General features: G+C 54.2%; 1 pseudogene; it reads left to right on the top strand.

The window, feature by feature from the left end:
• The first annotated feature begins 10625 nt into the window (after nt 1-10625).
• The window catches only part of LOC134378237 (GDNF family receptor alpha-2-like), a 36913-nt pseudogene continuing 19726 nt past the window's right edge, over nt 10626-27812 (top strand).

Here is a 27812-nt window from a genome sequence, read left to right on the forward strand (position 1 = left end):
AAGAACAGACAAAAACAAGAACTTTGTTCAAACCACAAAAGGGCCAGATGTCTCCCTTTCCTGCACTATTTTGCCTGCTTCTAAGTAAAAGTTAAGATAATCATAGAATTGCTCTTGCTTTTTGACAGCACCCAGTCTAGAACAAAACCACCCCTTCCTTGAACCCTCCCCCAATCAACTAACACAAGCTGAAGTCCTATGAGCCCCATCTTGAGTTGCAAAGAGTTCAATCAAATATGTCCTCTCCTCCTACCTTTACAAGTATGTTCCTGGCATCCAGGTCCCACCACTTGCTCACCAATCAGAAACAAAAGACTGGTGAGTCCCAAATGTTGGTGCAAGGCAGGAAGTTCATTATCAGATGTCTAAGGAGACAGACTAGAACTGTCTACCACTTTAGGGTTTCAGGGGAGTTTAAGGGGGAGCGGAGGGAATGGAGCACGGGAAATGAAAAGCAGGAGGGAGGGGCCCGTGCAAGGAACCAGGTGCAGTCTCAGCCAGCCTCCGTCTGGTTTCTGCTCCCGTCCTTGCTGTTATCTCAGGGTCCTGCTGGAGGGATGGAATCAGCATAGCTTTAGTGAGTCTTCCTTGGATAGCACATGCAATTCTGCCGCTCCAGGCTGACCGGAGGACAGCTTCAAGTCCATGTATATAACGTCATCTTGCCCCATAACCGAGGTTCAAAATATCAAATAACCATGGGGAAAGAGGGAACTCAGAGAAATGAAGTCCAAGGAAAAACAAAAAATCTGTGTCATTTTGAAATCTTTGAGAACCCATGCAGTTTTAGTTCCCAACATGGCTTCAGTCCTGCTCACTCCAACAACTTACCTTCCTAATTACCTGGACAGTCTGTTTCAAGTTTAGAATTTTTAGACACCCTGAAGTTTCAGGCTGGGCCATACTGTGAGGATCACAGCCCGCACACGATCTCCCCTTCTCTTCCCACCCCGGCTCCACTCCACAAGTCAAAGAGCCTGTTGGGTTTCCATGTGGACACAGCAACCAGGCTTGGGTTTAGTGATAATATTTGGCAAGCCTCAGCCAGGAGCTGAGTGCCCCCTAACCCACTCCCCCTCATCTCTGTCTCAATTGAACACATCTAGTTTCAAAAGATGGGCCTGCCCCCCCGCAGCCCAGGAAGTTAAATCTCTGTGTCAGTGTTCTCATCTGTAAAACCTGATCGTGCAACTTTGAAAGATCCTTATGCAAATGGGTACGATTAGTCACCTGTACCAGATTAATCCACCCAAGCAGGATCTGGAAAGAAGAAAGTCCAGAGAGAAAGACCATGCAAGAAGATGTCACTGGGTACTGAGAAGACTGCCACTCTGCAGCCGGCTGTTCTCACTCAGACTCTGTACATCTTTGCTTATGTGTAAAATTTGGTGTATTATAATAATTATGGTGCCGACAGGGAAAACAGGCCAAGAGCACAAACAACATGTTCAAGATTATATGGCAGAAACCAGACGTGTCATTAGTCGTATTCCATGCTACCTTCCACACCATCATGGGTTTTTATCTCCAGTTTTGTTCATTAGCTACATGTGACACCGGTCATAGGTTTCAGGGATGTTTGCTCACACATGCCTGATGACATCCTTAGGAAGGGGATGCTAGAATGATCACCACTGTGTAGAAGGGGAGACTGGGAAGGTCCTGAGAGTCACAGTGGCTTGTCCAGGGTCACATAAGTGATAAGAAGGAGGAGCTGGGGCTGAACTTCCATGTATCTCCTCTGAGCTGTGAAGCTGGCTGCACCCAGGCTTTGCACAGGGGTGTGGTCAGGCAGTGTTGGTGGAAGTGTGGGCAGTAGAGAGAGTTCATGGGGCAGGAGGGTCAGCAGTCAGGTACCCAGAGGGGCAATTGCACTCTTGTACACAGAGGAGGGGTTCAGGAAATGAGGTACCAGGAGGTGACCTCACTTCCTTGACGACAGACCCCAACTGAACTCAGAACTCGGTAACCTGGCACCCACATTCTATACACAGCCCCTTCCCCAGCTCACTTGGCCACAGGCAGAGTGAGATGTCGTGCTGTATCCCGAGGTCCCGGGGCAGTAGCCCCAGGCAGCCCTGGGCTGAGAGGTTTGTCCGATGCTTCTGGCGCTGGGTCAGCCCTCGCCCTGGACTCCTGTGGCCCTTTGGCAGGAGGTCCCCAAAGGTAATGTCAGGTGTCCCAGGGGAGGGCGGGCCAGGCCAGCAGTGTGAGCCTCCCTGGGTGACCGCACACCCTCCTCCTGTGTGTGGGGGCGGGCATGGGGACATGGGACACCCTCCCTGGGCAGGGGCAGAGGGTGGGGGATTTATAAACCTGCTGGTTCCTGGTGTGTTCACACCTCAGGTCAGGGCTGGAGGGTGAAAGGGGACTGAGGGGGTGGCAACCACCACCCTGTACATGAACCCTGGGCCCTCAGGCTGTCTTCTCAAGTCCTCCCTGGGGTTCAGACTGGCCTCCGGCCCCTTCCCACCTGGGGGTTCACAGTGCTGTCACTATGTATCTCTCCCCTTTCCTGTTCAAGACTAGAAACAAGGCTTCCCTGAACCTGGATGCCACCCAGATGGTGTGGCCAGTACCGGCAGGCACCCTGCAGAAGCGGGTGGCGCACCTGCTGCTCGCTGTCCTGGATGGCAACCGCTCCTATGTGCACAGCTTTATCCTGAGCTACAGGAACTTTGCCAGTCCCCAGCAAGCGCTGCACCTGCTTTTCCTCAGGTGAGCACTCTGCCCCTCGATCCCACAGTGTCACTCGGCTGCCTCCCAGCTTCACAGGACTGTCATCACACCCCTCTAAGCCTCAGTTTCCACCTGTGTTCAGTGGGTGGTAACAGGAACAAGCTCCAGTGGGTCCCCCATGGAAAGTGCTGCTCCTGAGTCCAGCCCTGTGGAAAGTTCTGCTGGAGGGGCCACGGTCGTCCTCATTCAGGATTCCTGCCCCCCCCACGAGGAAGTCTCTGTCACACCCTCACTGACCTCGTTGACTTGGGCTTCACACTTTTCACATTTGAGATTCTATCTGTAGGCTTCTGGGTGTATTCAAAGCAGGGAGACTGGAGGCTGGCAGAGGGGCTTCAGGTGCACCCAGATATCTTGGGAGGAGTTGGTTGGCGTTCATTCCTTCAACAAACATATCTGAAGTCACACTATGTGCAGTGACTTTCTGGGCACTGACCATATTCCAATGAACCGAGGAGACTACATTCCCTGCCCTCCTGGGCTTCCATTCTAGTCAGAGGTCAGACAACCACAATAGACATGAGAAGCAGGTAGTGCCACCATATGGTAGATGTGACACCGTCCTGGTCTCCTCTAGGTACAGAAGCATTGCTTCCAATTTTCATGGGGATGGCGGACCCCTGGAGCAGCTAAAATGGTGAGTGGGGTTGGAGTGCAGGTGGAGGGGCTCCCATCTCCACAGAACTGTGTGTGCTCGGTGGGGGCCTGTGGATGGGGGGCTGGCAGAAATCTGGCTGCCACACATCTTATGATTCCTGCTACAGGGCTGAGGGCTCAGGACTTTCCCTGCAGGAAAAGGAGTCAAGATGAGCTGGGGATGGGGCCACAGGCACTGTAGGGTGTGCGAGAGGCTGGAGAGCAGAGTGAGCCCAGAGAGAACCTGCCCCCACCCCTCCCATCCAGCCCTGCCCACACCCCCAGAGCCCGTGCTGAGCCAGAGCAGGTGTGCAGAGCATCCCGCTCACACTCGGGGATGCTCACCCATGCGGATGCTCAGCTGCTGCTGGTGGTGCAGAGTGTGGTCAGGGTCAAGAGATCAGTGTCAGTGGGAAGAGGAGATGCAGATTTTGATGCAGACACTTGGGCAGCACATCCACGTGTCAGCTCAAGTTTGGGGTTTTCCAAGGGCCCTGGGAAGGCCAGGGGAGCAGAGCCTCCCTCTGTTTCCTCATTCATCAGATATTCCTGGACACCTCCTGTGTGCCAGCGAGTAAGGCCCAGAGCAGACAGCACCCTCCTGCCCTGATGGACAGGTCATTCCAACAGGGATGGGGCAGGGACCCAGACAGAGGAAGGTGTCAGATTTCCCTGAAGAAGGGAAAGCTGGTAACACCAGTGATTGAAGGATCCCCGCACAGGGGCTTTTGCCAGCCCCTCCTTGGTTGCCAGGCCCATCTCTTCCAGGACTGCCATACTGGGGGTGGACATTGGAGGGGCTGGTCTATGGAGAGGCAGGGGCAGAGGGTAGAAGACTGCAGCTCACGCAGGGGAGCCCTGGGAGGGCAGCATAGAGGGATAGGCCAGGCCTCTGATGCTGCTGCCCACCTGTCTCCCCCAGTGCCATGTCCTCCATCCTAAAGATCTGGCTGGAATTCTATTCCATTGACTTCCACGAGCCTCCTGAATTTCCTTCTTTGAAGTTTCTGTTGGCCTATGCACACATCAACATGCCAGGATCAGAGGTGGAGCGCAAGGCAGATCTTCTTCTGGCGCAGCTGGAGAAGCTGGAGCACCTGGAGCCCAGTGAGGCGGAGACTGAGGGTGAGGAGGAAAAGGGTGGGTGCCTGTGAGGGTTTGGGGAGGGGGCTGGGATGGGCCACACAGAGCAGAGTTTCCAGAAGCAGGCTGGGGACAGGGGCACTGAGTACTCAGAACAATCATGCAGTGTTCTGCAGTGTGGGGTGACTTCCTGAGGCTTGGTCGCTGGACTTGGGCTTCTCAGAAAGACTGTCATTGGAAGAGACATAGAAACTCATGTTGATATTTTCAATCGTTGTCACTCCAGTTCCAGCTTCGGCCCAGGCTGAACAAGTGTCCAAAGAGCCAAAGCCATCTTTAGCTCCAGCTCGAGCTCCACCTCCACTGCCAAAGCCAGAGCGAAAGCAATATCCAGATCCCAAGCGAGAGCACGAGAAAGATCAGGAGCAAGATCCAGAGCCCAAGCCAGAGCAAAAGAAAGATCAGGAGCAAGATCCAGAGCAAGAGCTAGATCCTGAGCCAGAGCCAGAGCCCAAGCCAGAACATGAACAACATCCTGAGCCAGAGGAAGAGCAAGAGCAACAGCAAAAACAAGAGCAGGATCAAGATCCAGAGCCTGAGCAAGAGCAAACACTAGAGAGAGCCAGAGCACGAGCCATGGCCAGGGCCAGGGCCAAGGGAAGAGCCAGAACCAGAGCCAGAGGAAGAGCCAGAGCAAGCTCACCTAACCACCCCTGAAACATCAAAAGAAGTAGAAGAAACACCAGCATCCAGGGGAGCCCTGGATCCAGAACTCCCACAAACACCCTCACTAGTCCCCACTCCAGAGCTGTCCTTCCCCTTCCCTGCCACTGTGCTTGTCCTCATTTTTGTCTTTGTCCTGCATCTCCCAAATTTTATCATCTTTTCTCTTCACTTATGTCCCTTGTATAAAATAAAGTGTTTTAATATTTTCAAAATTACAATTCAGTGGCATGAAGTACATTTCTCATGTGGTGCAGCCCTCACCTCTGTCTAGTGAGCAAACAGCTTCATCAATTCTGTAGCCATTAAGCTGTCACTCCCCATCCCACCTCTCCTAGTCCCTGACAACCACTCCATTTTCTGTGTGTGTGAATTCACCTATCGTGGATTGTTCCTATCAGTACAGTTATGTTATGTGGCCTTTTGTGTCTGGCCACACAATATGAGAAGGAACTGATTAATTTTTATTTTATGTTTTTAGTAAGAGGAAAATTACAGAAAAATCAAAGACTATATGTAGAAACACAAAGCCCCAATATTTACTATTGCCATATCTTGAAATAGGAACTACTTTTGAATGACTGGAGAGCCAGATGCCACAGAGGAAAAGACTGACTTTTGCTGGTCAAAACAAACCAAGAATAATGTCCAAAGCTTAAAAGACAAACCCCAGATTGGAAAATTCTTCATGGGCAGAGAAAGGGTAATATGCATCCTAGTGGTACAAAGAGTTTTCATTTATCCATGTTTTTAAGGGGAGAAAGGATATGTTCGTGCAGTTCCAAAGGGAAGCAATTCACATGGCCAGTAAATGTCAGACATCCGCGACCTCCCTTATGATGACACACAAAAATTTACACACTATTGAGATGTCATTTGCCCCATCAGATGGGCAGGTCTGTATGTCTGGTGATGACCAGCTCTGGTGACAATGTGGGAGAAGAGGTGCCAGCGGATGTCCTGGGAGACATGTTCGTAGATACCCCATCTCAGGAACCACTCAGCAACTTCTATCAAAGTGAACACGCGTGTCCATCTGCCAAGCAGTGGTAATCCGGGGAGGTTATTCCACAACCACAGCTGCCCAGGTTTTCAAGATTTCTGTTGAAGTGTTTTCATCACCACACTGGTGGAGGTAGCAAGGGGCTGGCCACGTCTCTAACATCCTGTACAGGGGCTGGGTGTTCAAACCTGGTCCACATGGACCAGGGAACATTGAGCGGCTGCTGAGCTGCACACAGAAATTGTCATGTAAACATGTCATGAAGGCCAGTCTGTATTGAGGGTCTCAGGTTGAAAAACATCTATGTGTTGTCAACATGCATACACACCTGTAGGTAAATGACTGTTTAGGTGAGAGAGTGAGACAGACAGACACAGGACAGAGGAAGTCAAATGGGAGAGACAGCCTGGGAGACGTGACCAAGCCATGAATGAGGACCAGCTCTGCTGGGTGGGACTTTCAAAACCTTTTATTCTCCTTTACGAGACATGTGAATATTTTTAATATGCACATTATTTTATATTTATATAAACATTAACAGCACATTAAATAATATCCACTAAACACTCACCTACTAAGTAAAGTACATTACCCGGTTTCAATTTTTGTAGGCACTTATTACAAAGACAAAAGATAATTATTATACATAAATCAGTAGTTCAATATGAATGAAGAATAACATTAAAAACACAGTCCTTCCACCCAGAAGCCCAGTGGGTGTCCACTGTGGTGTTCCTCTTTCCTGTTCTTGCCCTGTGTGCAGGCACGTGTGTGTGTGTGTGCAGGTGCGTGTGTGCAGATGTGTGTGGGTAGGTGTGTGTATGTGCAGCCGTGTGTGCAGGTGTGAGTGTGTGGAGGTTTGTGTCTTTGGGTGTGTGTGTGCAGTTGTGTGTGTGTGTGTGCAGGGTTCTGTGTTTGTAGGTGTGTATGTGCAGTTGTGTGTTTGTAGGTGTGTGTGCACATAGGTGTGAGTGTGCAGAGATGTGTGTGCATGTGTGTATGTGTGTGTGTGCACTTGTCTGGGGAGAGGGTGCTGTATGCCTGCAGAGGACCTGCTGCCCCAGTGTCAGGTGAACTCAGGCATGCCGAGGGGACATGCATGTGCCATCAGCAGTTTCACCACCCTGGTGTCCTGTATCCAAGGCCAGGACCCTTTGCACCACTTGACAGGCCAACTTCTTCAGTCAAAGCACCACTTCCTCTGCACAGTCCTTCGTAGTTCCCAGCTTGCTCTGCATCGTGTGATCACACTCAGACCAGCCTTGGAGGAGGTGGCCATCACTGGGTGTCCCCAGCATTATAAACAAGGAGCCCTAAGATCACACTGAGGAAGAGACTTCTCCACAGTGACAGGGCTGCAGTGACACAGCATGGTTCCAGTCCAGCTGCTGCCGCCTCCAGGTGTGGCTGCCCCATGCCGCCACCTGCACTGAAGTAAAAAATGCCCAGCACAGTGGGGGGCTGCCACCTCTGCTGCCCTGGACTCTTGTCCCCACATGAAGCACAGAAGAGGGTCGAGGAGGGCCTGAGGGCTGCAGCTCCAGGGAGCTGGAAGGTGAAGAGGAGCAGCCACATCCAGATGTTCAGTCTGGGAAGAGAGAATTCTGTCAAAACGCAGAGCTGTGGCCAGTAATTACTTCGTGTCTTTGTGAAGTGTATTGCTGCACATCCCTGCTCAGCAAGAACTGCTTCTCCCCAGCCTGGACATCTGGGAAGGGAAGGGCTTGGAGCCCTGGAGAGAGGGGCCCGTTGGGCCGGAGCTGGACTCGTGCAGAAGACAACATTCTACCTCCTGAGCTCAAGGGGCCGGGGTGGGTGTCTAAGAACAATGCTTCCCTGAAATCCTCTCTGTTTTATCATTTATCTTTCTCCTCCTGAAGAACATACTTTCCATTTTAAGATAAGACAGGGTTTGCCAAGATTGCAAACCACACTGAGGAGTCAGTTCTGAGTTTGGCAACCCCAGTACACCACGTGATCTAGGACCTACTTGTCTAAGCTCTTTGTTCTGTTGTCTGGCAGCTGTGGTAAGACTGGAATAAGAAACATCTGCAGTGAGCAAACAGCCTACGGAGAGGAGGGATGGGGCGCCTTTCGCCTTGATGACACTTTAAAATTGCAGATGGGGGTTCTTGGAAGACGTAATTATTAAAATGATTAAAATTCAGTGCCTGCCCCCTAATGATGGGCATCCTATCCTAGCACTGAATTGCTGTTCACTCCTCTGTGAGCCAGTTCGCCACTTTCCAGTGGTCCGTGACCACAGCCTGTCGTAGCCGGTCCTACATGGTCCATGGTGTCCGTCTGGCTATGGAAGCAAAGTACTTGCCATGAGGACAAACACATGAAGCCCTGGAGTACGGGATGCCCTCAACCTGAGGGAGCCTCAAGGACACCCACCGTGCACACACCAGGGAGACAGACATTTTCTACTCAGAATCATTCCAGAACCTCCCCCAATATTGCTGACATTCTCCTTGATGCCTAAAACAGGAAGCAAAGAACTATCTGGATGCGTCCAGAAGATACCGCACTTCCAAACGAGCCCCTGACTTGACTCACGGCAATAAAAGAGGCTTCAGTCTCCTCGTCCACACCAGCTCTTAAAGGCACCAGAACCATCTCTAGGAGCCACAATCGATGTTCTCAACTTTCACACGACACACGACGTGATTCTTGTGTCGATGACTGTTCTCAGGAGACGGCTGGAAAATCTCAATAACTGTCAGGATTTTCTCAGTAAAACCAGTGAATGTCCGTGGATCTAGTGACAACCAGCAAAGAGGAGGAGGTGGTGAGCTTCCTCACGCTGGATGAGGAGTGACAGGAGGTCAGCACGTTTACCAGCCGTGGTCAGCTCTGATGACTTTCCAGGGAGATGTTTTCAGTGGCTGTGTCATTACACTCTTTCATGAATTTGAAACGGAGCCTAACTTTAAACAAGAATGTAACCAAGAAGGGAAAGTCAAGCCCAATAATGAGCTCACCTTCAGCAGAGGAACGTGGGGTACAGCTGTGCAGAAGGACTGAGGGTTCTCAGCCCAGCCCGGGACAGGACAACCCACCTCTTACTCCTAGTCAGGTGCTGGGGAGGGTGCAATGTTGGACGTGTGTTGACAGATGCTCCATGAGGCCTACCCAGCATCTGGGAGAATCACAGCAGAATTCCAAACTAACTGTGAAACAGACTCTGCTGATAAAATAAATAGGCCCCAATATGAACATCCAGAGACAACCCCTTCATACCAGACCTCCACCCTTGAAGTCCTCTGATTGCTGAGATCTTCTCTACGACACCTGGACTCTGCTTCTACTTCAGGCCACCCCCCCCCCAGCCCCTATCTGTCCCCCACCCCTTTCATCCAGCTCCTGACTCTACCAAAGTTGGGCTTCCCCTTCTGAAAATAGGTTGGAGACTCGATTTGTCCATAGTCACTCTGTACCCTTCAAGAACAGCCTACTTATCGGATGCTCCTCTGGTCTGAGCTGCTTTCACCTAACATCACAGAAAGAAAACCAACCCCTGCATCAGGGGAATCGATGGTTGAAATGTAACAGACATAGGCAGGAAAGAAACAGAGCTAAGTGGTTCCATTTAATCTGCACCAATCTTTGGTGCTAGGTGTCACAATCCAGCCACACCCAGAGCTTAACAAAAGGGACTATGAGCTTCAACCACAGCAGTCCCACGTTCTTTTTACCTGGAGCCTGTACAGCTTTACAGATAGTAACTTGACATGTACACCCCTGATGAATTTAGTCCCCCGCTTTATAGCTTACAGCATATAAAATGGGATACTAGATGCAAAGACTTGGAGGATGAGGGGTAGACATGGAGGGAACAGGAGGCTGTTGGTGCCAGACCACCGGTAGCAGAAGAAATGAAGTCATAACAATGGACAGAGGAAAAGAAACCTAGAAACTCAACATTTTATTGTCACATAGTACCATGATGGCTGTTTGTAAAATTTTTATGTCAAAAAATAGTTAATTTGCTTCTGTACACTCTAATTAAGAAAGTACCACGCTATGAAAATAAATGCTTCAGTGCCTTTCTGGATAAAGAGAGTGAGGTATGAAGAAGAAAAGAGTAAGTATCAGGATGTCAGCAAAGGGGCTTAGAACTAGGATGTTTAAACAACTTTCCCTTCATTTGCCAAATCCATTTCAGTTTTAGGGGCTTCCTGGAGCACTCCCTGAGGTCTCGGGCCCCTCCTCTGAGCTCTCCCCTGGAGGAAAGTAACTGTTGCCAGTTAGACCTATTTTTAGCACCAAGGGGAAAATGAGACCACAGGGGCCTGGCTTGTGCAATCCGGTGGCTGGGCATGCTCAAGAGAGAGCACAGAACATTCTGATTATCACTGCTTGGCTGTTACTATTATTGTTGTTATTTTTTTTTACCCAAGGGAGAAAGACAAAAATACTGTGGGATTTATTTAACATGATCTTGGCAAACGCCTTCTGCCTCCTTTTTAGGTGAGTACCTGCGGGCGGGGAGCAGCGAGGTCGCGGGGGCGTCCGGGGCGACGGCGGGGGACCGGCGGGGACCGAGCGCCGCGGAGCGAGCGGGGCCGGGCGGCGAGGACGCGGGCGGAGCGACGGGAGTCGCGGCTGGCTGGCTGCGCGGGGGACTGGGAAGGAGACTTCAACGTCCAGCCATCCCCGCGCACAGACAGCCTGGCTCGCTCACACGCCGCGATCGCACATATTTCCTCCAAATTAATGGGTTCACATTGCGGCAACTTAAGAAAAAAATCCAACTCTTGATCTGGAACAGGGGAAGGAGAGGCGGGGCTCAGAGACTGGGAGGGAAAAGTCGTGCCAGGTCCACCGTTCACGGTCGGCTCCCGGTGGCGGTCGGTCGCGGTGCAGGGCGTGGGTTTGTCCAGGAGCTCCTGGTTGGACATCAGCGGGGGAGCGCGGGCAGTCACCTGCCAATCAACCTCTGGAAAATGCACCCCGTTTCCTCCCTCCCGGAGCCCCTTCCCAGCGGCTCCACCCCCTGGAACACTTTTCAAGTGTGTCCCCACCGTTTCCCTCCCTCCCACCCACCGCCACCAGAGCCAGACGGGTGGGCGGGAGTGGAGGGCTGCTAGCACCGGTACCGGCCTTCCCTCGCCCACCTCTGGGGACCGGGGACCCCGTAGTTGGTGGGAAGAAGAGGCAGGGAGGCCAAAGTTTGCTTCCTAGGGTGAAGAAGGTGGGGGGGAAACGGATCCGAGCAAAGACCGCTGCCCCTCTGTAAAGCCCCCTTCCTCCAGGGCAGGGAGGAGGGGCTGCCCGGTGCCCCCGATCCGCACAGCAGCTTCTTTCCCACACGGAACTCTCAGGCCCTCGCCCCCTATTATCCTACGGGAAATGGCTGCTTAGGAAGAGGGGTCTAGAGAAAGCAGTCGCCCAGCTGAGTGCGGAAGAGAGTGTGCCAGGCTGTGTGCTGACAGGAGTCCCAGGCACGGCTTCTGCCACCGAGTAGGTGCCCCATAGAGGGAGCCCGGGAACTACTCGGTGTGTGTCAAAGAAGCACATGTGCTTCAGTGCCGGTGCTGCTGCAGCCGCCCTGCCTGGCTGTGTGGCCCGCTGTGAGCCCGCTGTGAGCCCGCTGTGAGCCCGGCACCATTTCTTTCCTGCAGGAGGGGCCCGGGGAAGGCAGGGGTGGGGGGAGGCAGGTGCTGGTTACAGGAAGAGGTATGCCGTCTAAGAACTCTCCAGACTGGACAGGGGATTCGGAGTCAGCGAGGGTGGACGTTGGTCAGGCCCCGGGCCCTTGGCATGAGTTCCCAGGGGGCATGGCCCGGCTCTGGGTGGCCTTTCCCACCTCCCTAAGCGGCAGGCAGCGTCTCTCTGGGGTGGGAGGGTGAGTAGGGAAGCTGGAAGATGCTCTGGGCCCACTGTGATCCCCCAGCCCTTCCAAGCAGCCCTGGGGAGGTGGCCTCTCATTGTGAAGGGGCTATTATAAAACCTGACCTTTTCTCCCACTGCTGATTTGAAAACCCAGCTTTCTGGGTCTCAGAATGATCAGGGCCAATAAGAAAAGAAAACTGTATTTCAGGCAAAACAGCCAGATTGCCTGATGCTGAGCTGCACCCCCCACCCCTTGCCTGCAGGGCTCCCTGGTGGGGGCGCCTTCTGAGGGCTGCGGGTGGAGGAGAGCAGCGTGGGCCCCTTAGCCCCCTCCAGACCAGACCCCCATGCTGTAGTCAGGCTTTCCCCAGCTGAGGAGTCGACTCTCCTGTCCTTCCCAGAAGTGGCATTGGGGATCCTGCTCACGGTGGGTGTGTATGTTTGTGTGTGAAAGTGTGTGCATGGGGGGTTGGTCGGAGGCTCCCACCTGGTGTCTGTGACTTGAGTGCTGAGTAGTGGTGGTGGCGGGAGCAGGAGAGGAGCAGGGGCAGCATCCCCTCGGGGCACAGCCCTTTAGTTCTCTTTCCTTTGAGAAGTCCTTTTCCAAAGCTGGGCTGAAGGCTTAACTGAGTGGCTGCAGGATATTGAGAGGCTCTGGGTCAGGCCAGCCAAAAGAAAGGGATAGGTTGGGGGCAACTTTAGCCTTAAGGCCTTTTTCCTGGCAAGGAGCCCATAGTTGGGAGTTGGTTGGAAATTCCACGTGCGGGAGAGGTTTTCCTGGAGCTTGAGTGTTGGTAGGCAGTCTTGGCTGGGGACGTGGTGAAGCGTCTTTCCAGGAGCAAGGGCCTTTGATGTGGCCTTCCCAAGGCTCTGAGTGAGGTCTGTGGGTGGAGGACCATTGGTGGAGAAAAGGGCCTTCCTTGCCCAGCCCGCTGACCTGCAGCATTGGCATACCCAAAGAGAGAATGAGCTGGGAAGGTGGCTTGGAGCAGCGGAGCTGGTCAGAGGGCCCACTTCCAACTGGCATTCTAGCTGTTGTGGGGACCTCAGGAGGGCAGGTGTAGTTCTGTGTCATCTCAGTTGACCCATGTCTCTAGAAGCTGCTCCACATGATTGTTCCTGGTGGATCTGAGTTTCCTCCTGACCTAGGATTAGGAAACATCACCTCTGCCCTTCACTCTCCTAGGATTCTGCTGAGGCCTGCAGGTTGCTGCAATTCCTTTCTCTGGCTGGGCATGATCGGTTCTGGGGTCACAGTGTGGTGAAAGGATGCCTGGACCTTTGCAGAGCAAATCCCTGCCCTGGGCACACGTGCCAATTGGCAGGATGGGGAAGCCTTCTTTTGGTTCGGGAGCCTACCTAAGCTTGTGTGAGGATCATCCCCTGGGGTCCTGGGCCCCACCAGCAGGGCAAGGAGAGTAAGTAAGCATCCTTATTGTCCACCCCCCCTAGGCTAATACCCTGACCTTTAAGGGTGCTTTGAATTCTGAGCCTACAGAAGGCCGAGGATGAGAGGATGTCCCATTCCCAGACCTCCTCTGGCTGTGCAGGCTTTGACTCAGTCAGTGTGGGAGGGGAGAAGCCTGCCGGGACACTGGGCGGGGGTCGCAGGTGCCAGTGGCCGTGTCGGCTCAGCTGCTCCTGAGTGGCCCAGATGCACCCAGGTCCTGCTCAGGGATGTTGGAATCTGCTGAAGCCAAGAAAGAAAGATGCTGCCTCAGCTCGTTGCAGGACACCTCTCCAGCCCGCGCTTGGGCAGATGCCCCGCTGCCCTGCCTGGGCCTCACACTCCACTCTGCGATTTCTTCTCTGGTCCAGTTCAGTCTGGGCTTTAGCTCTTCTTGTTCTGGGGCAGAGGTATGGTCACTGAGAGAAGGAAAGGTCTTTTGCTGTGGCCCTGAGGTCTTCTCCATCCCAGGCCCTCCCCAGCACTCTCTCCATGTGGTCTCCTTGTGGCTTGTGGCGTGGGTTCCTTTTCCCTCGGGGCTCTGGGGAGGGACAGGCTTGCGGTGCTGTGCTCTGCCTCTAGCTGTCGCTGTCCCCCTGCAGTAGCTCCCCCCTGAGCAGGGCCTCCTGAGGGAAGGCATGGCCCTTCTGGGTAGGACGAGGGGATTCTGCAGTATTCTGAGGGGGAGACTTGTGGCCTACAATTTTATTATGCTTTGGGGTGGGACGGAGCGGAGTAAGTCTCCCAAGTCACTATTTGCACCTTAGAAAAAGCAGTCATGGCTCTGGGACATGGGATGGGCTTTTCTGTGGCAGGATATGGAATCAGGGCCTTAGGAGAGGACAGGGGGGCTGGGAAGAGGATGTCTATGTCTGGAAGAAACCATTTGGGAGCTTGGCCTTGAAGGCATCAGGCTGGCCTCTCCCTGCCCTTCACCTCTGTATAATCTTCTCCCCCAGTGCCCTCCCTTCTGAAGCACCATGGGTTTGGACACCAGGGGCAAAGGATGGAGAGGGCTGGCTGATGGGTGCTTGCTCATTTGCGGGGAAGCGAGGGTCGGTCTTCCAGGCCAGAGTCCAAAGGAGGTCTGGGGGAAAAATTTCCCTTTTGCCATTGATTTATTTGGCTTTTGGAAGGCAGAAAAGAGAGACAAGGAGAGAGGGTTTCAGGGGATGGGTGGGGAGGAGAGGAAAGAAAATGAGAAAGAGAGAGGAGGAGAGAGAGAGGGCCCGTCAAGAACGGATAAAAGGTGGTGGAGAATCACACCCCCTGTGAGGTGGCAGGAGAGGCGTGAGAGGCAGAGACAGGAGAGGCAGGGCCGGAGGGAGGAATGGGACTTGCTCTACAGGCTTGCCTAAAGCACTTGCTTCTGGGAGAGCTGGGGTGGAACTTGTCCCATGGAAGGCAGAGTTCAGGTCTCCATCTGGTGCAGAGTCGGGCTGGGCTGGAAGGGAATGGGGCAGCCCCTGCCTGCTGGACACGCCTGGACCGTAGAGTTTGGCTTCTCTCTCCCTGTCTTCTCTTACAGTCTAGCAACTCAAAATGAGTAGAGTAGGGGTCGGAGGGGCTTTTCTGCTTCTGTGGGTGATCTTGAGTTGTCATCTCTGTTCTCTAGGCCTCAGTCTCCCAAGGGTAGAATGTGGGGTCCGGACTGTGTGTCTCTCTAAGGTCCTAACAGACTGTGCAAGTTCAGTGACTTTCTGCTGCTTTCACGGCTTCACACAGCGCCTTGTATGGGCCTCTGGCTGGAGTGGGGTTTGCAGGAGGCCTGGGGTGGTGTTGATCTGAGAGTCCCCCTCTGCACCCCAGCAAGCCCTGCAGCTCCCAGCTCTGTGCTGAGGCTGTGACATTCTTCTCTGGACTCCTGGTGTCTTAGACTGTCTGTAGTCTCAAGCGAGGGACTTCTTGGCTTTCCTGTGCTGTGCTCCTAGCCCCAGTGCCGGTGCCAAGGAGGAAGCCACCCTGGTGGAGCCAGGGGAGAATGACGGCTGAGTTCTAGTTGGGTTTGAGGAGGACTATTCCGCTATGTTGGCCTTGGTGTGCTTTGGTGTAAAATGGGCGTGAAGTTCCCAGAAGGGCCCCCGTCCCTGGGCCGGCCTCTGGGGTCCTCACTGATGCTTGTCTTCCCTCCCCACCACCCAGACAAGACCCTCCGCTCTTTGGCCAGCCCTTCCTCCCTGCAGGGCCCAGAGCTCCACGGCTGGCGCCCCCCGGTGGACTGTGTCCGGGGCCAATGAGCTGGGTGCGGCCGAATCCAACTGCAGCTCCCGCTACTGCACGCTGCGGCAGTGCCTGGCAGGCCGCGATCACAGCACCGTGCTAGCCAACAAGGAGTGCCAGGCAGCCCTGGACGTCCTGCAGGAGAGCCCGCTTTATGACTGCCGCTGCAAGCGGGGCATGAAGAAGGAGCTGCAGTGTTTGCAGATCTACTGGAGCATCCACCTGGGGCTGACCGAGGGTAAGCCCGGGAGGTGGCGGTAGTGGGCCCAGGGTTCAGGAGGGAGGACTTGGTAATGGGGTGACTGGCCAGCTTTCTGTGTCTATCCACCAGGGGAATCTAGAGCCCAGAGGACGTAGCCACCCCACCTGGGAGGGTGGTGTGGGAGAAGGCCAGGAGAGCTAAGGCTGGAGGAAGGGGAGATGAGCAGGGTGGGGAAAGAGCAGGACCACGGGATTTATGCAAGGACGGTGTGAGGTGGTCCCAGAGAAGGTGAGAGTCACCAGGTGGGTGGAGAAGTAGGAGGGAGGAGAGAGAAGGGCAGGCCGTGTGCACGCAGAGCACTGATGCCCAGAGCAGCCAGCCCCTGGCTCTCCCCTGCCCTGTCCTGCCAGGCAGCTGAGCCCAGAGCTGGCTGCCTCATCTATCCTTTCTGCTCCTGCCTCCTTGCTCCAGGAGGCCCGCCCTTCATGTGGCTCTGGACCCTATGGCTGGCCAGGAGCCTTCTGTAGCTGGTGTGTGTGTAGCAGGTCCCACATCCCTTGGCAAGCCTGCCTCCAAGTGCAAGGTAGAACCTGTGAACCCCTCCCCAATACCCTCCATTTCCTCTCTCTCCAAACTGGGTATTCTTTAGGAGACATTCATTTATTAATTTAACAGCTGTTTATTTGGAGTGCACTCAGTGTCTGCTAGGCATTGCAGGAACAGTCGAGAACAAGTGGCGCAGCCTTCGTCTGCAGGGAGCTTGTAGTCTGGGGTGGGGTGCAGGTTAAGGAAGGGGGCGTGTGTCATCTGAGGCCGTGGGGGGCTGTGATGGGAAAGCACAGGGCGCTGTGGTGGCACCTTGGAAGGGCATCTAGAAACCTCTTGTTACCAAATCTAAAGAGTCTTCCTGGAAGAGGCGGCCTCCAAGCCGAGATGGAAGAGTGAGTCAGAATTGTGTAGGGGATGTGGGGAGAGTGTGGGCAGTGGAGGGAACAGCATGGGTGAGGCCCAGATGTGAGAGAGGGACCTGCCTGCGGAACTGAAAGTAACCCGATGTGGCAGAGGGTGGAGTTGGAAGCAGGGAGAAGAAGTAGGGGACAGAGCAGCGGGGTGGGTGTGACATCTGGTGGGCTGTAGGGAGCCCTGAAAGGCTTTAAGGGAGATGGTCAGACCTATGCTTCCGAAAAATGTTAACGTGGTTTCTGTGCAGAGACTAGAGTGGAGGGACTGTTGAGAATCCACTGCAGAGATACAGGCTAGGGATAATGGTGGTGGAACCAGGACAGTGGCAGGAAAGGAGGAGACGCTCTAAGAGCTGTTCAGAAGGTAGAAGCAACAGGTCTTGGTGACTAGTGAAGTAAGAGTGTGAGGAGAGAGAGGAGTCATGGAGGGCACCCTGTTTCCTGTCTTGGGCCACTGAATGGATGCTCGGGCCATTCAGAAAAACAGGGAAGGCTTTGAGGGGGAGGGTGGGTGATGGTGAGTTCATTTGGGGGCATGTGCCTCTTGTTGGCCATACCCTGCAGACCTGCAGGTATGGAGCTCAGGTGAAGAAGCGGGCTGGAGAGAGAGATTCAGGAGTGGACGTCAGCCTGTAGGTGATCACCAGAGCCAAGGGAGTAGTGCCGTCACATGGAGAGGAGGGCAGTGATGGGGCCCCCGGGACCATGGACAGTTAGGGATGGGAGGGGGAAGGGGAGCCTGTAAGGGCGACTGAGAAGGCCCTGGGGGAGAGGTGGGAGGACCAGCAGAAGAGCAAGGGAGGGGCTGATTCTCAGAAGGCAGGGCTGTCAACAGCACCAAGTGCTGTGGGTCAAGCAGAAGGACAGACATGTGGCTGCTGGGGGCAGGAACCTGGTTAGGGGGTGCATGGTAGCTGGGGGATGGGATGGTGAGTGTGGACACCTCTCTCCAGAATTTTGGTGTAACAATGGGAGAGGATTGGGTAGTTTATATTCTAAGGTAGGACAGTAGTGATGGAGATGTTGAGGTGAGGAGAGAGGGGTTCTCTGTGGAATGGTGCCCTTGGGACAGGCGAGGGGTGAGCCCAGGGCTTGGGGTGGGGATGGTGGATTATCCTCAGAGCGGAGGAGGAACACTCCCTCCAGCGTGCTGGAAGGGAAGGAGGAAAGAGACCCACTGCGAGTGTGGAGTCTGGGTAGAGAGGGACTCCTGCCCTGTGGCTGAGATGGCTCAAGTGCACTCTGAATATAGGAATGAGCAGTGCATGTCATTATTAGTGTGACCACCACTCATGGCAAAGTAGTTCTTTGTGACTTGGGCAGCCTCATCTCCTAGCAGCGTCGATTCCTAGAGCTAGCAAAGAGGGCCGTACTATCAGCAAGCACATGCATTTTGTTCTGCAAGAGACCGGGAGCTGTCTTCTCCCAGAGCCTGACTCTGTAGTGTACAAAAGATGAAGGTTCCTGATTCCTGAGCTGGGGAGTTGTGTTTCCCGTTTTGTTTCTGGCAGCCTTCAGTTTCAAAGCAACAGGTGGGGGTGGGCCTGCTGCAGGCTACAGAGCGGACCAGGAAGAGGGAGGACAGAAGTGCCAGCAAGCAGAGCAGGCTGGGCCTTTTGGCGCAAACAGCCTTCGGTGTCCCAGCGGCTGGCTCTGGCATCACTGCATCAGAGCACGCAGGACAAAGGAGGCGTTTCTCATTCGCAACAGCAATGCTGTGTGCATTTAGCTGCCCGCTGCTGTATGCACTATGGACGTCTGTCTCTGGTTCAGGGTCTTGAGATGGTTTATTTGTTCATTTCTTCAACAAACGTCTGTTAAGCACCTACTGTGTGCCTCAGAGGGTGACAGCCAGCATGCAGGCCAGGAGACTTTTCTCCAGGCCTGATCTGGAAGAGTCCACCCCCGCTTGTCTCCTCCTGCAGAAGCCTGTCTCTTCTCCCCAGGGAATTACACTTTCTGCTGAGTCTTGGGGGCTGGAGGTAGTTTCTGACCAGGAGAAGCCAGGAGGCCTTTGAATAGCCAGTAACATTCCCATGAATGACAGGGTCTACCTGAGAGTTGAGCTCTCATGGCTGGGGTTGAGCTGTCTCCCTGGGGGAAGCTCTAAGTCCTTCCTCCCTGTTCCTTAATTACAGTTAATAAATGGGCTTGGGCCAAGGATGAAGGGGGGGCAAGAATCACTGAGGAGAGATGTGCGTGGGTTTGGACTTTCCTACTGCTGCCTGGCTTCTCTTTGGCCACTGCTGGTGGGTGTGATTCACCGTGGGGCTCCCCGGGACACACAACGACCTGGTGGCAGAACCCAGGCTGAAACCCAGGGCCCCCAACTCTTTATCCAGGCTCCTTACTACTGCCTTGGCAGAGATCCTGTGGCCTGGGGCTGTTTCTGTCCTCTGTCACTACCACCACCCGTGTTTGTACAGTGGGACTGTCACTGTTGGCTGCATGGGGGCCTTAAGACCATGTCTTTTGGCTTCTCCAAAGGTGACACTGAAATTTAGAGTCTTCTCATTCTTCAAATGTGAAGAGCAAAGGCCTCTCCCCCATGTCCATTCCCAGAATCTGACATCCTGGATCTGGCTTCTGCAGTCCAGGCCTTGGGATTTCCCACTGGTAGCTTCTGTTGCAGGGACAGGTGACATGCATTGACTTAGAGAGTATGGGCCCCTCTAAACCAGTCCTGGAAGAGGCTGTTTCCCCCTAGAGATGCCTTTAGTCAATCATCCTGGCTGATCCATACCCAGGAGCACAGCCACACCAGAGGTAGAAGGGCAGGACAGGCCCCACTCTGGGGGCTCAGTCTGGCTAGCAAGAGAAGACTGATCCTGGGAAGAGTGAAACGATGACAATACTTATTTAAGAATGATTTGGTTTCAATCGCGTTTTGTATGTCGGGGGACAGTTTTCGTAGTGTTGAAGCACTGGGGCTCTGGAGAAAATTGCCTGGGTTTAAACCCTGGCTCTGCCGCTCACCAGGTGTGTGACCTTGGCCAAGTCACTCACTCAGTGTCTCTATGTCCTTGGTTTCTTCTCAGCAAGCTAAGGAGAATAATGGTGCCTACCCCACAGAGTAGTTACGAGAATGAATATGAATTAATGTATCTAAGGCACTTTCAGTAGTGCCGGCACACAGAAAGCACAGTATGACCTATTTTTATCATAAAAGTGATTCCTGAGCTCTTATCTTGTTTGGCCCCAATAACTAGCAATGGCTGGTAACCTCGCCACAAGTTGTTTCTCCAGGGAGTATAAATCGAGTGCCAGTGGGTGGAGTGGGGGACACTCAGCTCATACAGGCTGGCGACGGGCCCTGAAGGTTCCAAGGGAGAAGGTGGGATTAGACCCAGGCCATAAAGAGGGAGCAGCGTTTGTTTAGGTCAGTCGGCAAATGCCAGTTGGGCTGCCACTGTGTGGGCTGGGTGTCGCAGGCATAAGGGGTGAGGTGAAGGCTGGAGGCCATTTTTTTAGGAGGGGATGTGCCTCCTAGTCTTTGGGGAGTCTGTACCCTTTCCTGGGGGTGTGCTGGGCATAGCAAACTCCCTGCTCTGTCAACCAACTGGGGGGTTAGTTGAGTCTTAAGTCCTAGCCTCTGGGTAACCCCATGGACTGTGTATTAGTCTGTTTCTGTTGCTTATAACAAAATACATGGACCTGGATAATTTGCAAGAAAGCAAAATTTATTGCTTACAGTTTCAGAGGCTGGGAAGTCCAACGTCCAGGGAACACATTTGGTGAGGGTCTTGGTGATGGTGACCGTGATCCAGGGGTCTCAATAGCAGAAAATGGTGGAGCAGAGAGAGACTCTCACATGCTCTCCTTTGAAAGCCCTCAGAACCACACCCCTAACCATCATTAATCCATTCACTACGGCATGGTCCTGCAATCTAATCATCTCTTCAAGGCCCCACCTTTCAATTACCATAATAGGATTTCTCACCCTTTTAACACTGTCATGGTGGGGACCAAGCCATCAACACATCAAACTTTTGGGAGGGACACAATTCAATCCACAAGCATCCCCTTACAGGACGGTTGCAAGCTGCTCTCCTGGATGAGTGGTGCCTTCCTGTAAGTGCTCCTGGGGATGCTGCCCACCGCTGCTGGCCCTGAGGCAGCCTGCCCTGGCTCTGGGCCCCAGTGCATGGGAAATCAGTGTGCAAGGCTGGGGGTCATCCCCGGCACCCCTGCCCCTCACACATGCACAGTCTGAGTGACTGTCCTCACCATTAACATCTTGGGAGGATATTTCCCTTCCTGTAGAGGCACTGGCAGGGGCCAAGATTCCCGATGAGGTGGTCGGGGTCTCCAGGTCAGCCCTGTGCCCATTATCTCTTGCTGTTCACGTTTCCAGGCAACCAGAGCCTCCAGGAGAGGTCTGAGCAGCTGGCAGGTGGTGGGGAGGACTGGTAGGGCCTGCAGGAGGGGGGTCAGGCAGGCAGGAGCTGGGGACCAGGCCTCCCACTCTCTGGTTCATTAGCCCCTCCAGCCAGAGTCTTCTGGTGACATGACAGGAAGCAATGAGGAAATTCTGTCCTCCTTAGTGATCTGGTCAGAGCCAGGGTGGTGTGATGGGAAAAGTAGTGGTCTGAGGGCCAGGACACCAGAGGTCAGCTCTGGCTCTTCCAGGAGTAGCTGTGTGATCTCAGGCAGGTTGCTTCACCTCTCTGGGCCACCTCAGAGCCCTCTCTTGTGAAATGAGGACGTTGTACTGAACACTCATGAGGGGCCCTTTGGCTGATCCTGTGCTTTGTACCTGGCCTTTCATGGGCTCTCACTGTTCCTCCTCCCCTGAGTCTTTTTTCCAGAGTATTCGGGAGTCCTTTGAATAGGGTTGTTCATGCAGGGAGGTCATGAGAGAAAGTATTAGGTGGTTCCGATCTGCTCTGGGGAGCTCATCCTCTGGCTGGAGAGAAATAGCTTGCCCACATGAAACGTTAAACTTTTCACTCCTAACTTGCCCTAGGGTAGCACTTTTCACTCCGGGCAGGGCTGCCCATCTCCACCTCCTGATAGCACCAGCCCCAGTGGCAGAACGTTCCTCGGGTAGATTTGCTAAGTGCCAGGGAGAGTTCTGGACAGGGGAGCCTGTGTCTGACGCCAATTCTCTCTTCCAGGGGAGGAGTTTTATGAAGCCTCACTCTACGAGCCAGTGACCTCCCACCTCTCAGACATCTTCAGGTTTGCTTCAATCTTCTCAGGTGAGTGGGTTCGTGCTGGGACTTGGCCAGTTGCCCCTTGTCCCTGTGGCTTGGTGGACAGGGCTCTGGGCTTGGACTCAGGCATCCTGGGCTTCTGTTGGTTCTGCCCTGCATTGGCTTAATGTTTCCAAGCCTCAGTTTCTTGTGGGTGAAGGAGACCATAGCAACCCTCTTCCTCGGTGGTTTATGGAATAAAGCATTTGTGGAAATGACTGTGCACGATGGTGTCATGGAGCAGGTCTTGAATCTGAACCTGATGTCCCTCTTGATGTTGTTCCCTCTTTCCTGCCCCTGGCTCTTCTACTCGAGGCTTTTCTACTTGGCCAGCTTGCTTAACCTCTCTGTGCCTCAGTTTCCTCAGCTGTGAACAGGGGGAGTAACAGTCCTGACCTCATGGGATTGGTGTGAGCTCTGAAGGAGCCCATGGGTGGTAGAGCCCTCAGCGTGCTGCAGGCACCTGTGAGTGTGCAGCTGGCCGTGGCTGTCGGTGGTAGTGCTACCACACTCCCCCGAGGGCTCTGCTCCTGAGTGCCCTGAAGGCAGCTTCCCAGGGATGAATGTCTGGTCCCCAGGCCTCTCCCCAGCCCGGCCTGCCCTGGGGACTGAGGAGGACCATGTTGAGCTCCAGCTTTACTTGCCAGGGCCCATGTGCAGAAGCCAGATGAGCTTTGTGTTTCTTTCTTCTTGGCCTGTTCCTCTGGCTGGGGGACCCTGGGCCCAGGGCAGCCTGCTCCTGCTTGGCAGTGGGGAGAGGCTTCCCGGTCTTGGGATTGCTCCGTGAGGGGTGGGACTGCTCTTCCAGGAGTCAACACTGGTACTTAGGGGTGGCCAGAGCAGGTCCTGTTCTCAGGGGTCTCTGAGGACAGGGATCTGGCTTACAGGCTCCCGGCTGAGACAGGCAGTTTTGTGGCAGTGTCTGAAGTCTTTTGAAACCAGGGTTTCTCAACAGCAGCTCTATTGACGTTCTGACCTGGCTCATTCGTTCTTGTGGGAAGAATCGTCCTGTGTGTTATAGGACGTTTAGCACCGTCCCTAGCCTCTACCCACTGAATGTCAGTAGCACACCCCCAAGTCATGACAACCAAAAATGTCTCCAGGCATTGCTTTTCTCCTGGGGGTCACAGTCCCTGACAGTTGACATTAGCTGCTCTAAAGTGCGAACCGAGAGACTTTCCAGGGAGACCCCGAACCCTTTCCAATGAAGAATTCTCTAGGACAATGTTTCTCAACTGTTTTTTTTCTCATTTATTGCTCCCCAAGGAGAAAAATTAATTCTCCCTGACTAGAGCTATTAAATACCAAGGAATCAATTTTCATCACAAAGGGTCAAGTTTTGGGGGGCTGCAAACCATTGTAATACCTACGTTGCCCACCCAAGAACCAACTTTTGCTCCCGTTGGTGATCCTCCCCCCCATGGAGAATGCAGGTCCCAGAGGGTGGGGAGGGGATGACACTCACATCCCTGGCGGGAGAAAGCCCGGATGCTGTGAGAAAGGAGGCATGGGCTGGGGTGGCTGTTGGGTGGGGGTGGATGGAACGGAAACCTCAAAGACGATCACTTGGGTGAAGCATCCTGCCCGGCTCTCTGCAGCTCAGCCCTGTGGGGGCACGGCAGAGGCACTGGGCACAGAGCAGGCCCCACGCTGGTTCTGCCTGTGGGCACTGGGGTAGCTCTGTGAGATCCATCGACGGGGCTGGACTAATGATGGGCTGACCGAGGTCCTTCCTAACATAGACTTTGATTCCCACATTCTAATACAGACGTTGATGCTCATGTTTCTTAATTTTGAATAGAAATTCGCCATGGACCGTTTCTTTTGAGACACTGCCCTGGGGCTCAGATGGAGGGGTAGGGCACTGTTCACTTGTGGATTCTATGGTGGGGATGCCCTGGTGGCCCCCAAAGCACCCATGTCCCCTCCCACCAGTAGCTCAGGTACCAGCTAAGTACAACTGCGTCGACAGGTGCTGCAGGTTTACTCCAGTAAATAGATAACATTGGCTTGCTCCTGAATGCCGAGGCTCGGCGGGCCTTTCCTTAGGCCGGGCCCTTGCTTGATCCTGGACTCACAGTTAAGTATCTTCCTAGCAGAAAATCTTTACGTAATGGACTTGACACTCTGTGGGACAAGGATGTTGACAAGACAAATGAGGAAATTACTGGGTCTGCAGCTCAAGGAATCGGCTCCCTGTTCCCTGCTGCCTGGGGATAACTGGGCCCCACACAGCCTCTGTGCTCCAGGGCCCATGTCCCAAAGTGAGGGCCAGGCTTTGGGGACTGTGATGGTCCCTCCTCATCACCCCTGTTGACTCTGCTCCACCAAGAGCAGCCCTAGAGCTGGGTGAGTGGGCACCTCTGTCTGGGGAAACTTGGACACATAGCTGGAGGGGAGGCCCTGGCCCTGCCAGCAAGAAACCAAGTGGCCTTAGTGGGGAGCAGGAGAAGGCAGAATCGGGAGTGGGAGGCTGGATTCCACTGCAGCCTGTGGGGCCTCAGGCAGGTCCCTTCCACCCTCCAGACCACGTGTTTCTTTTCTGGAGAATGAAGTCATGAGATTAGAGCAGTGTTCCTCAACCTTGGTTCTATCAAGGCACATGGAAAATGGTGATATGGTAGGACGAGCAGACCAACTTGGAGCTCAGGCCAGCACAGGCCCCCTGCCTGGCTGTCCTGTGGCTGGGGGATCCATATCTGGGACACATATCGCCCACCTGTGTGGGCACGCTGGGTGGGAAGTCTTGGCCTGGGTGACCCAAGATCCTGCCCTAGTGCTTTAGGATTCCAAGGCTGCCACCCTGTAGGACTGTATGAAATCAGGTGTGAGGCCCCTCCCTGCTTCCACACACCCGTATTTGGCTGTATGTGGCCCCCGGCACCGTCTCTGTGTAGAGAGGCTGTGGCAGGGGCATGGAGTCTTGGTGGCCTCCTCTGAGCTGCCTGGGCCCATCTGGGGCACCAGGGGATGATGGTGCTGTGTCTTTGGGGCCTGGTTGCTGCTATCTCTTTACTGTCTCCCATCTGAGAATTTGGTGCCTGGTTATAGGGGCCTCCTGGAACATCTGTTGTTGTTCATCTCTTGCCCCCTCTCTCTGCTGGGGTCCTCGGGAAGTCCTACTGGGATTCTGCTGGCAGTGAAAGCTGCCGGGATCCCCATAACACCCTCTGATGGACAGAAGCCCTGGGGCAGGGCATGCCCTCGGGCTCTCCCCGCCTCTCTGCCTAGTTCCACCTGACAGGCCCGGGTTCAGTGATGGGTCAGCTACTCCTGAGTCCAAGGCCAGGCAAGGAGCAGTCTGGCTGTGCCCTGACCCACAATGACAGTGATGTGGGAAGCTTCCAGATGTCCTGCTCTCGCCTTATACATGGGAAGAGAGTTTTCATGGAGATGTAAGGTTTGTCCCATTTCTAGCAACTCCAACTGCCCCCTTGAAAACAAGACACAAGTGTTTAGGGGCACCTGGTGCACAGCAAGAGCATGGGCCTTGAGCCCGCAGTTCTGGGTTCGAATCCTGACTCGTCACTTAGAGGGGTGTCTTGGTCCTCACTGTGGCTTTTTTGAGCAGTGGTGCCCATATCCATAAGATGCACCTGTGATGCTACTAATAGGGTTGATAAAGAGCCATCTTTTCTGCCAAGGGTGTTTGGTGGAGGCCGGAGGTCATCTAAGGGGATGCAGGGGTGCAGGAGCTGAAGTCGAGCATCCATCTCGTCCCCAGGCTTCTGTGACTCTGTGAATACTGAACCCTAGCTGGTCCCATCTGGGCAGGCAGGAGAAGATGGAAAAGGTGAGGAAGGAAGATCTCTCAGGCAGAGAGGCAGCCGAGGGAAGGAGGTTCTGGAGGGTGGTATGGAGCGTGCAGGGGCAGGTCTGATAGGAGCGAGGGTGAGAGGGACTGGGTGGGCCAGGCAGCGGTGTCCCTCACCGCCACTGGGGCCGTGCCTCAGGCCAGGGAGAAGCGGTGGGCAGGTGGCCTTGGCTGGCGCTGCCTGTGCATTCTGGGGAGGGGCAGGGGGTTTCTCGGGCCTCTGCTTTTCATGCAAGTGCTACCAGAGGCACGGACGGGCATGGAGAGTATTTATGGAAACATTGTTTTCCTTTCTGTAACCAGAAGGGGATTTAGGAGTCAAGTCGGCCCACCCCTTCACCTCACAGAAAAGGAAACTGAGGCCCAGAGAGAAGGGGCAGACATAGACCAGGTCCAAGTCCTGGTTCCACCCCTGCCCAGTGTGTACCTTAGGCAGGTTCCTCCCCACTCGGCCCCTGTTTCCTCTTGCCCAACATGGGGCCGGTGGAACCCCTGCCTTCTGGGATTTTTGTAAGGTTTGAATGAGATAATGTGGGTAAGTGCTTGACCCAGTGCCTGGTGTGTTGCGCTAAACTATGTTAGCTATTTAAACATTACTGTGGAGTGATTTCTCCAAGCTCATATGGCAGGTTGTGGCAGGGCCGGCCTAGAACCTGGTATTCTGGAAACAGAAATGGTCGTATGCCTTTTGGTGACATGGGGGCTGGAGTGGAGGAGACCAGGTGCTTTTCAGTGGGCAGAGGGGCCCTGAGGCTCAGTGGGAGTCTTGGGCCATGACTACCTTCTTGTGCTGGGCTGTGACTGGGCAGGGGCGGATGGAGGCTGCTTGGTGGCCTTTTGTGGATTGCAGGCAGGAGAGAAGGTCAGTGTCCACTCTGGTTGGCCAGCAGGCCTCTGGGGTGGGCCTTCCTGCTTAAATGGAGCCAGGTGAGCGTCAGGGATGTTCTTGCTGGAGGCTCCAGTAGTTTCCTTTTTGGGGTCAGGAAGGAGAGAACAAACATGCAAACAAGAAGCCTTGCGTATGGCTCTGGGGGGTGAATAACACCTTCCCCTGGTGCTGTAGCACTTTGATCTTGTCATGGCACTCACTCCCACGTGTTGGGGGCATGTGTGCCGTCATGGGCTTGGGTCTGTGTCCAGTGCATCCGTCCTCTCTGCGTCCGTCCCTGGTTGCCTAGCACTCTGTCCTAATACACAGCCACAGAGGATCCTGGAATGGTGGGTAGAAGGTGGACTTTGAGGCTGGCGAGGCCTAGTTTGGAATCCTGGCCTTGCCTTACCAGCTGCATGACCTCAGGGTCACCTGACCTCCCAAACCTCATCTTTCTCGTCTGTGAAATGGAGTGGTCAGCTGCCTTGCAAGGACCAGTGACGATTCGCGGCCTGCTCCTCACAGGGTGCTGGCACACAGGAGCGAGCTCCCCAGATGGAAGCAATTGGTGTCACTGTCTGCGGACTGGAGTGAGCCGGTAGGCTAGAGGGAGGCCTTAGACCTACACAGGAAAAGGTGACTAGGAGTCCAGGCACTTGTGAGGTGCCACATACATGCTACCTCTCAGAGCAGCTGGAGGGGTGGGTCCTGGCGGGGGTGGGGGCGCAGGAGGCAGTATGGACGTGGCCGGGCTGGGGCAGGACCTCGGAGCGGCACTGTTTAGTTCAGTAAACACTGAGTCTCAATGTGTTCCAGACAGGTGTGAGCCACTACAGTAAATGAACCTGTGTCCTTGCTGCCTGGTGGGGAGGGCAGATCCACTTAGACACCCAGTAGGTGGTTTATTGTCAGTGGCCCTGTAGACCAAGTGCTGTGCCAAGAGTGCAGGAGAGGCAGCACTGGGCAGTGCCTGGGGAAATCAGGGAAGTCGTGCAAGAGGAGAAAGTGGGATCTGGGAATGAGGCCCTTCCTGGCAACGTCATGGCTGGCAGGCCTTGCCAAGCTTAGGGTGGTGA

This window comes from Cynocephalus volans, chromosome 5 (assembly GCF_027409185.1).
Source record: "Cynocephalus volans isolate mCynVol1 chromosome 5, mCynVol1.pri, whole genome shotgun sequence".
NCBI classification, from domain to species: domain Eukaryota; kingdom Metazoa; phylum Chordata; class Mammalia; order Dermoptera; family Cynocephalidae; genus Cynocephalus; species Cynocephalus volans.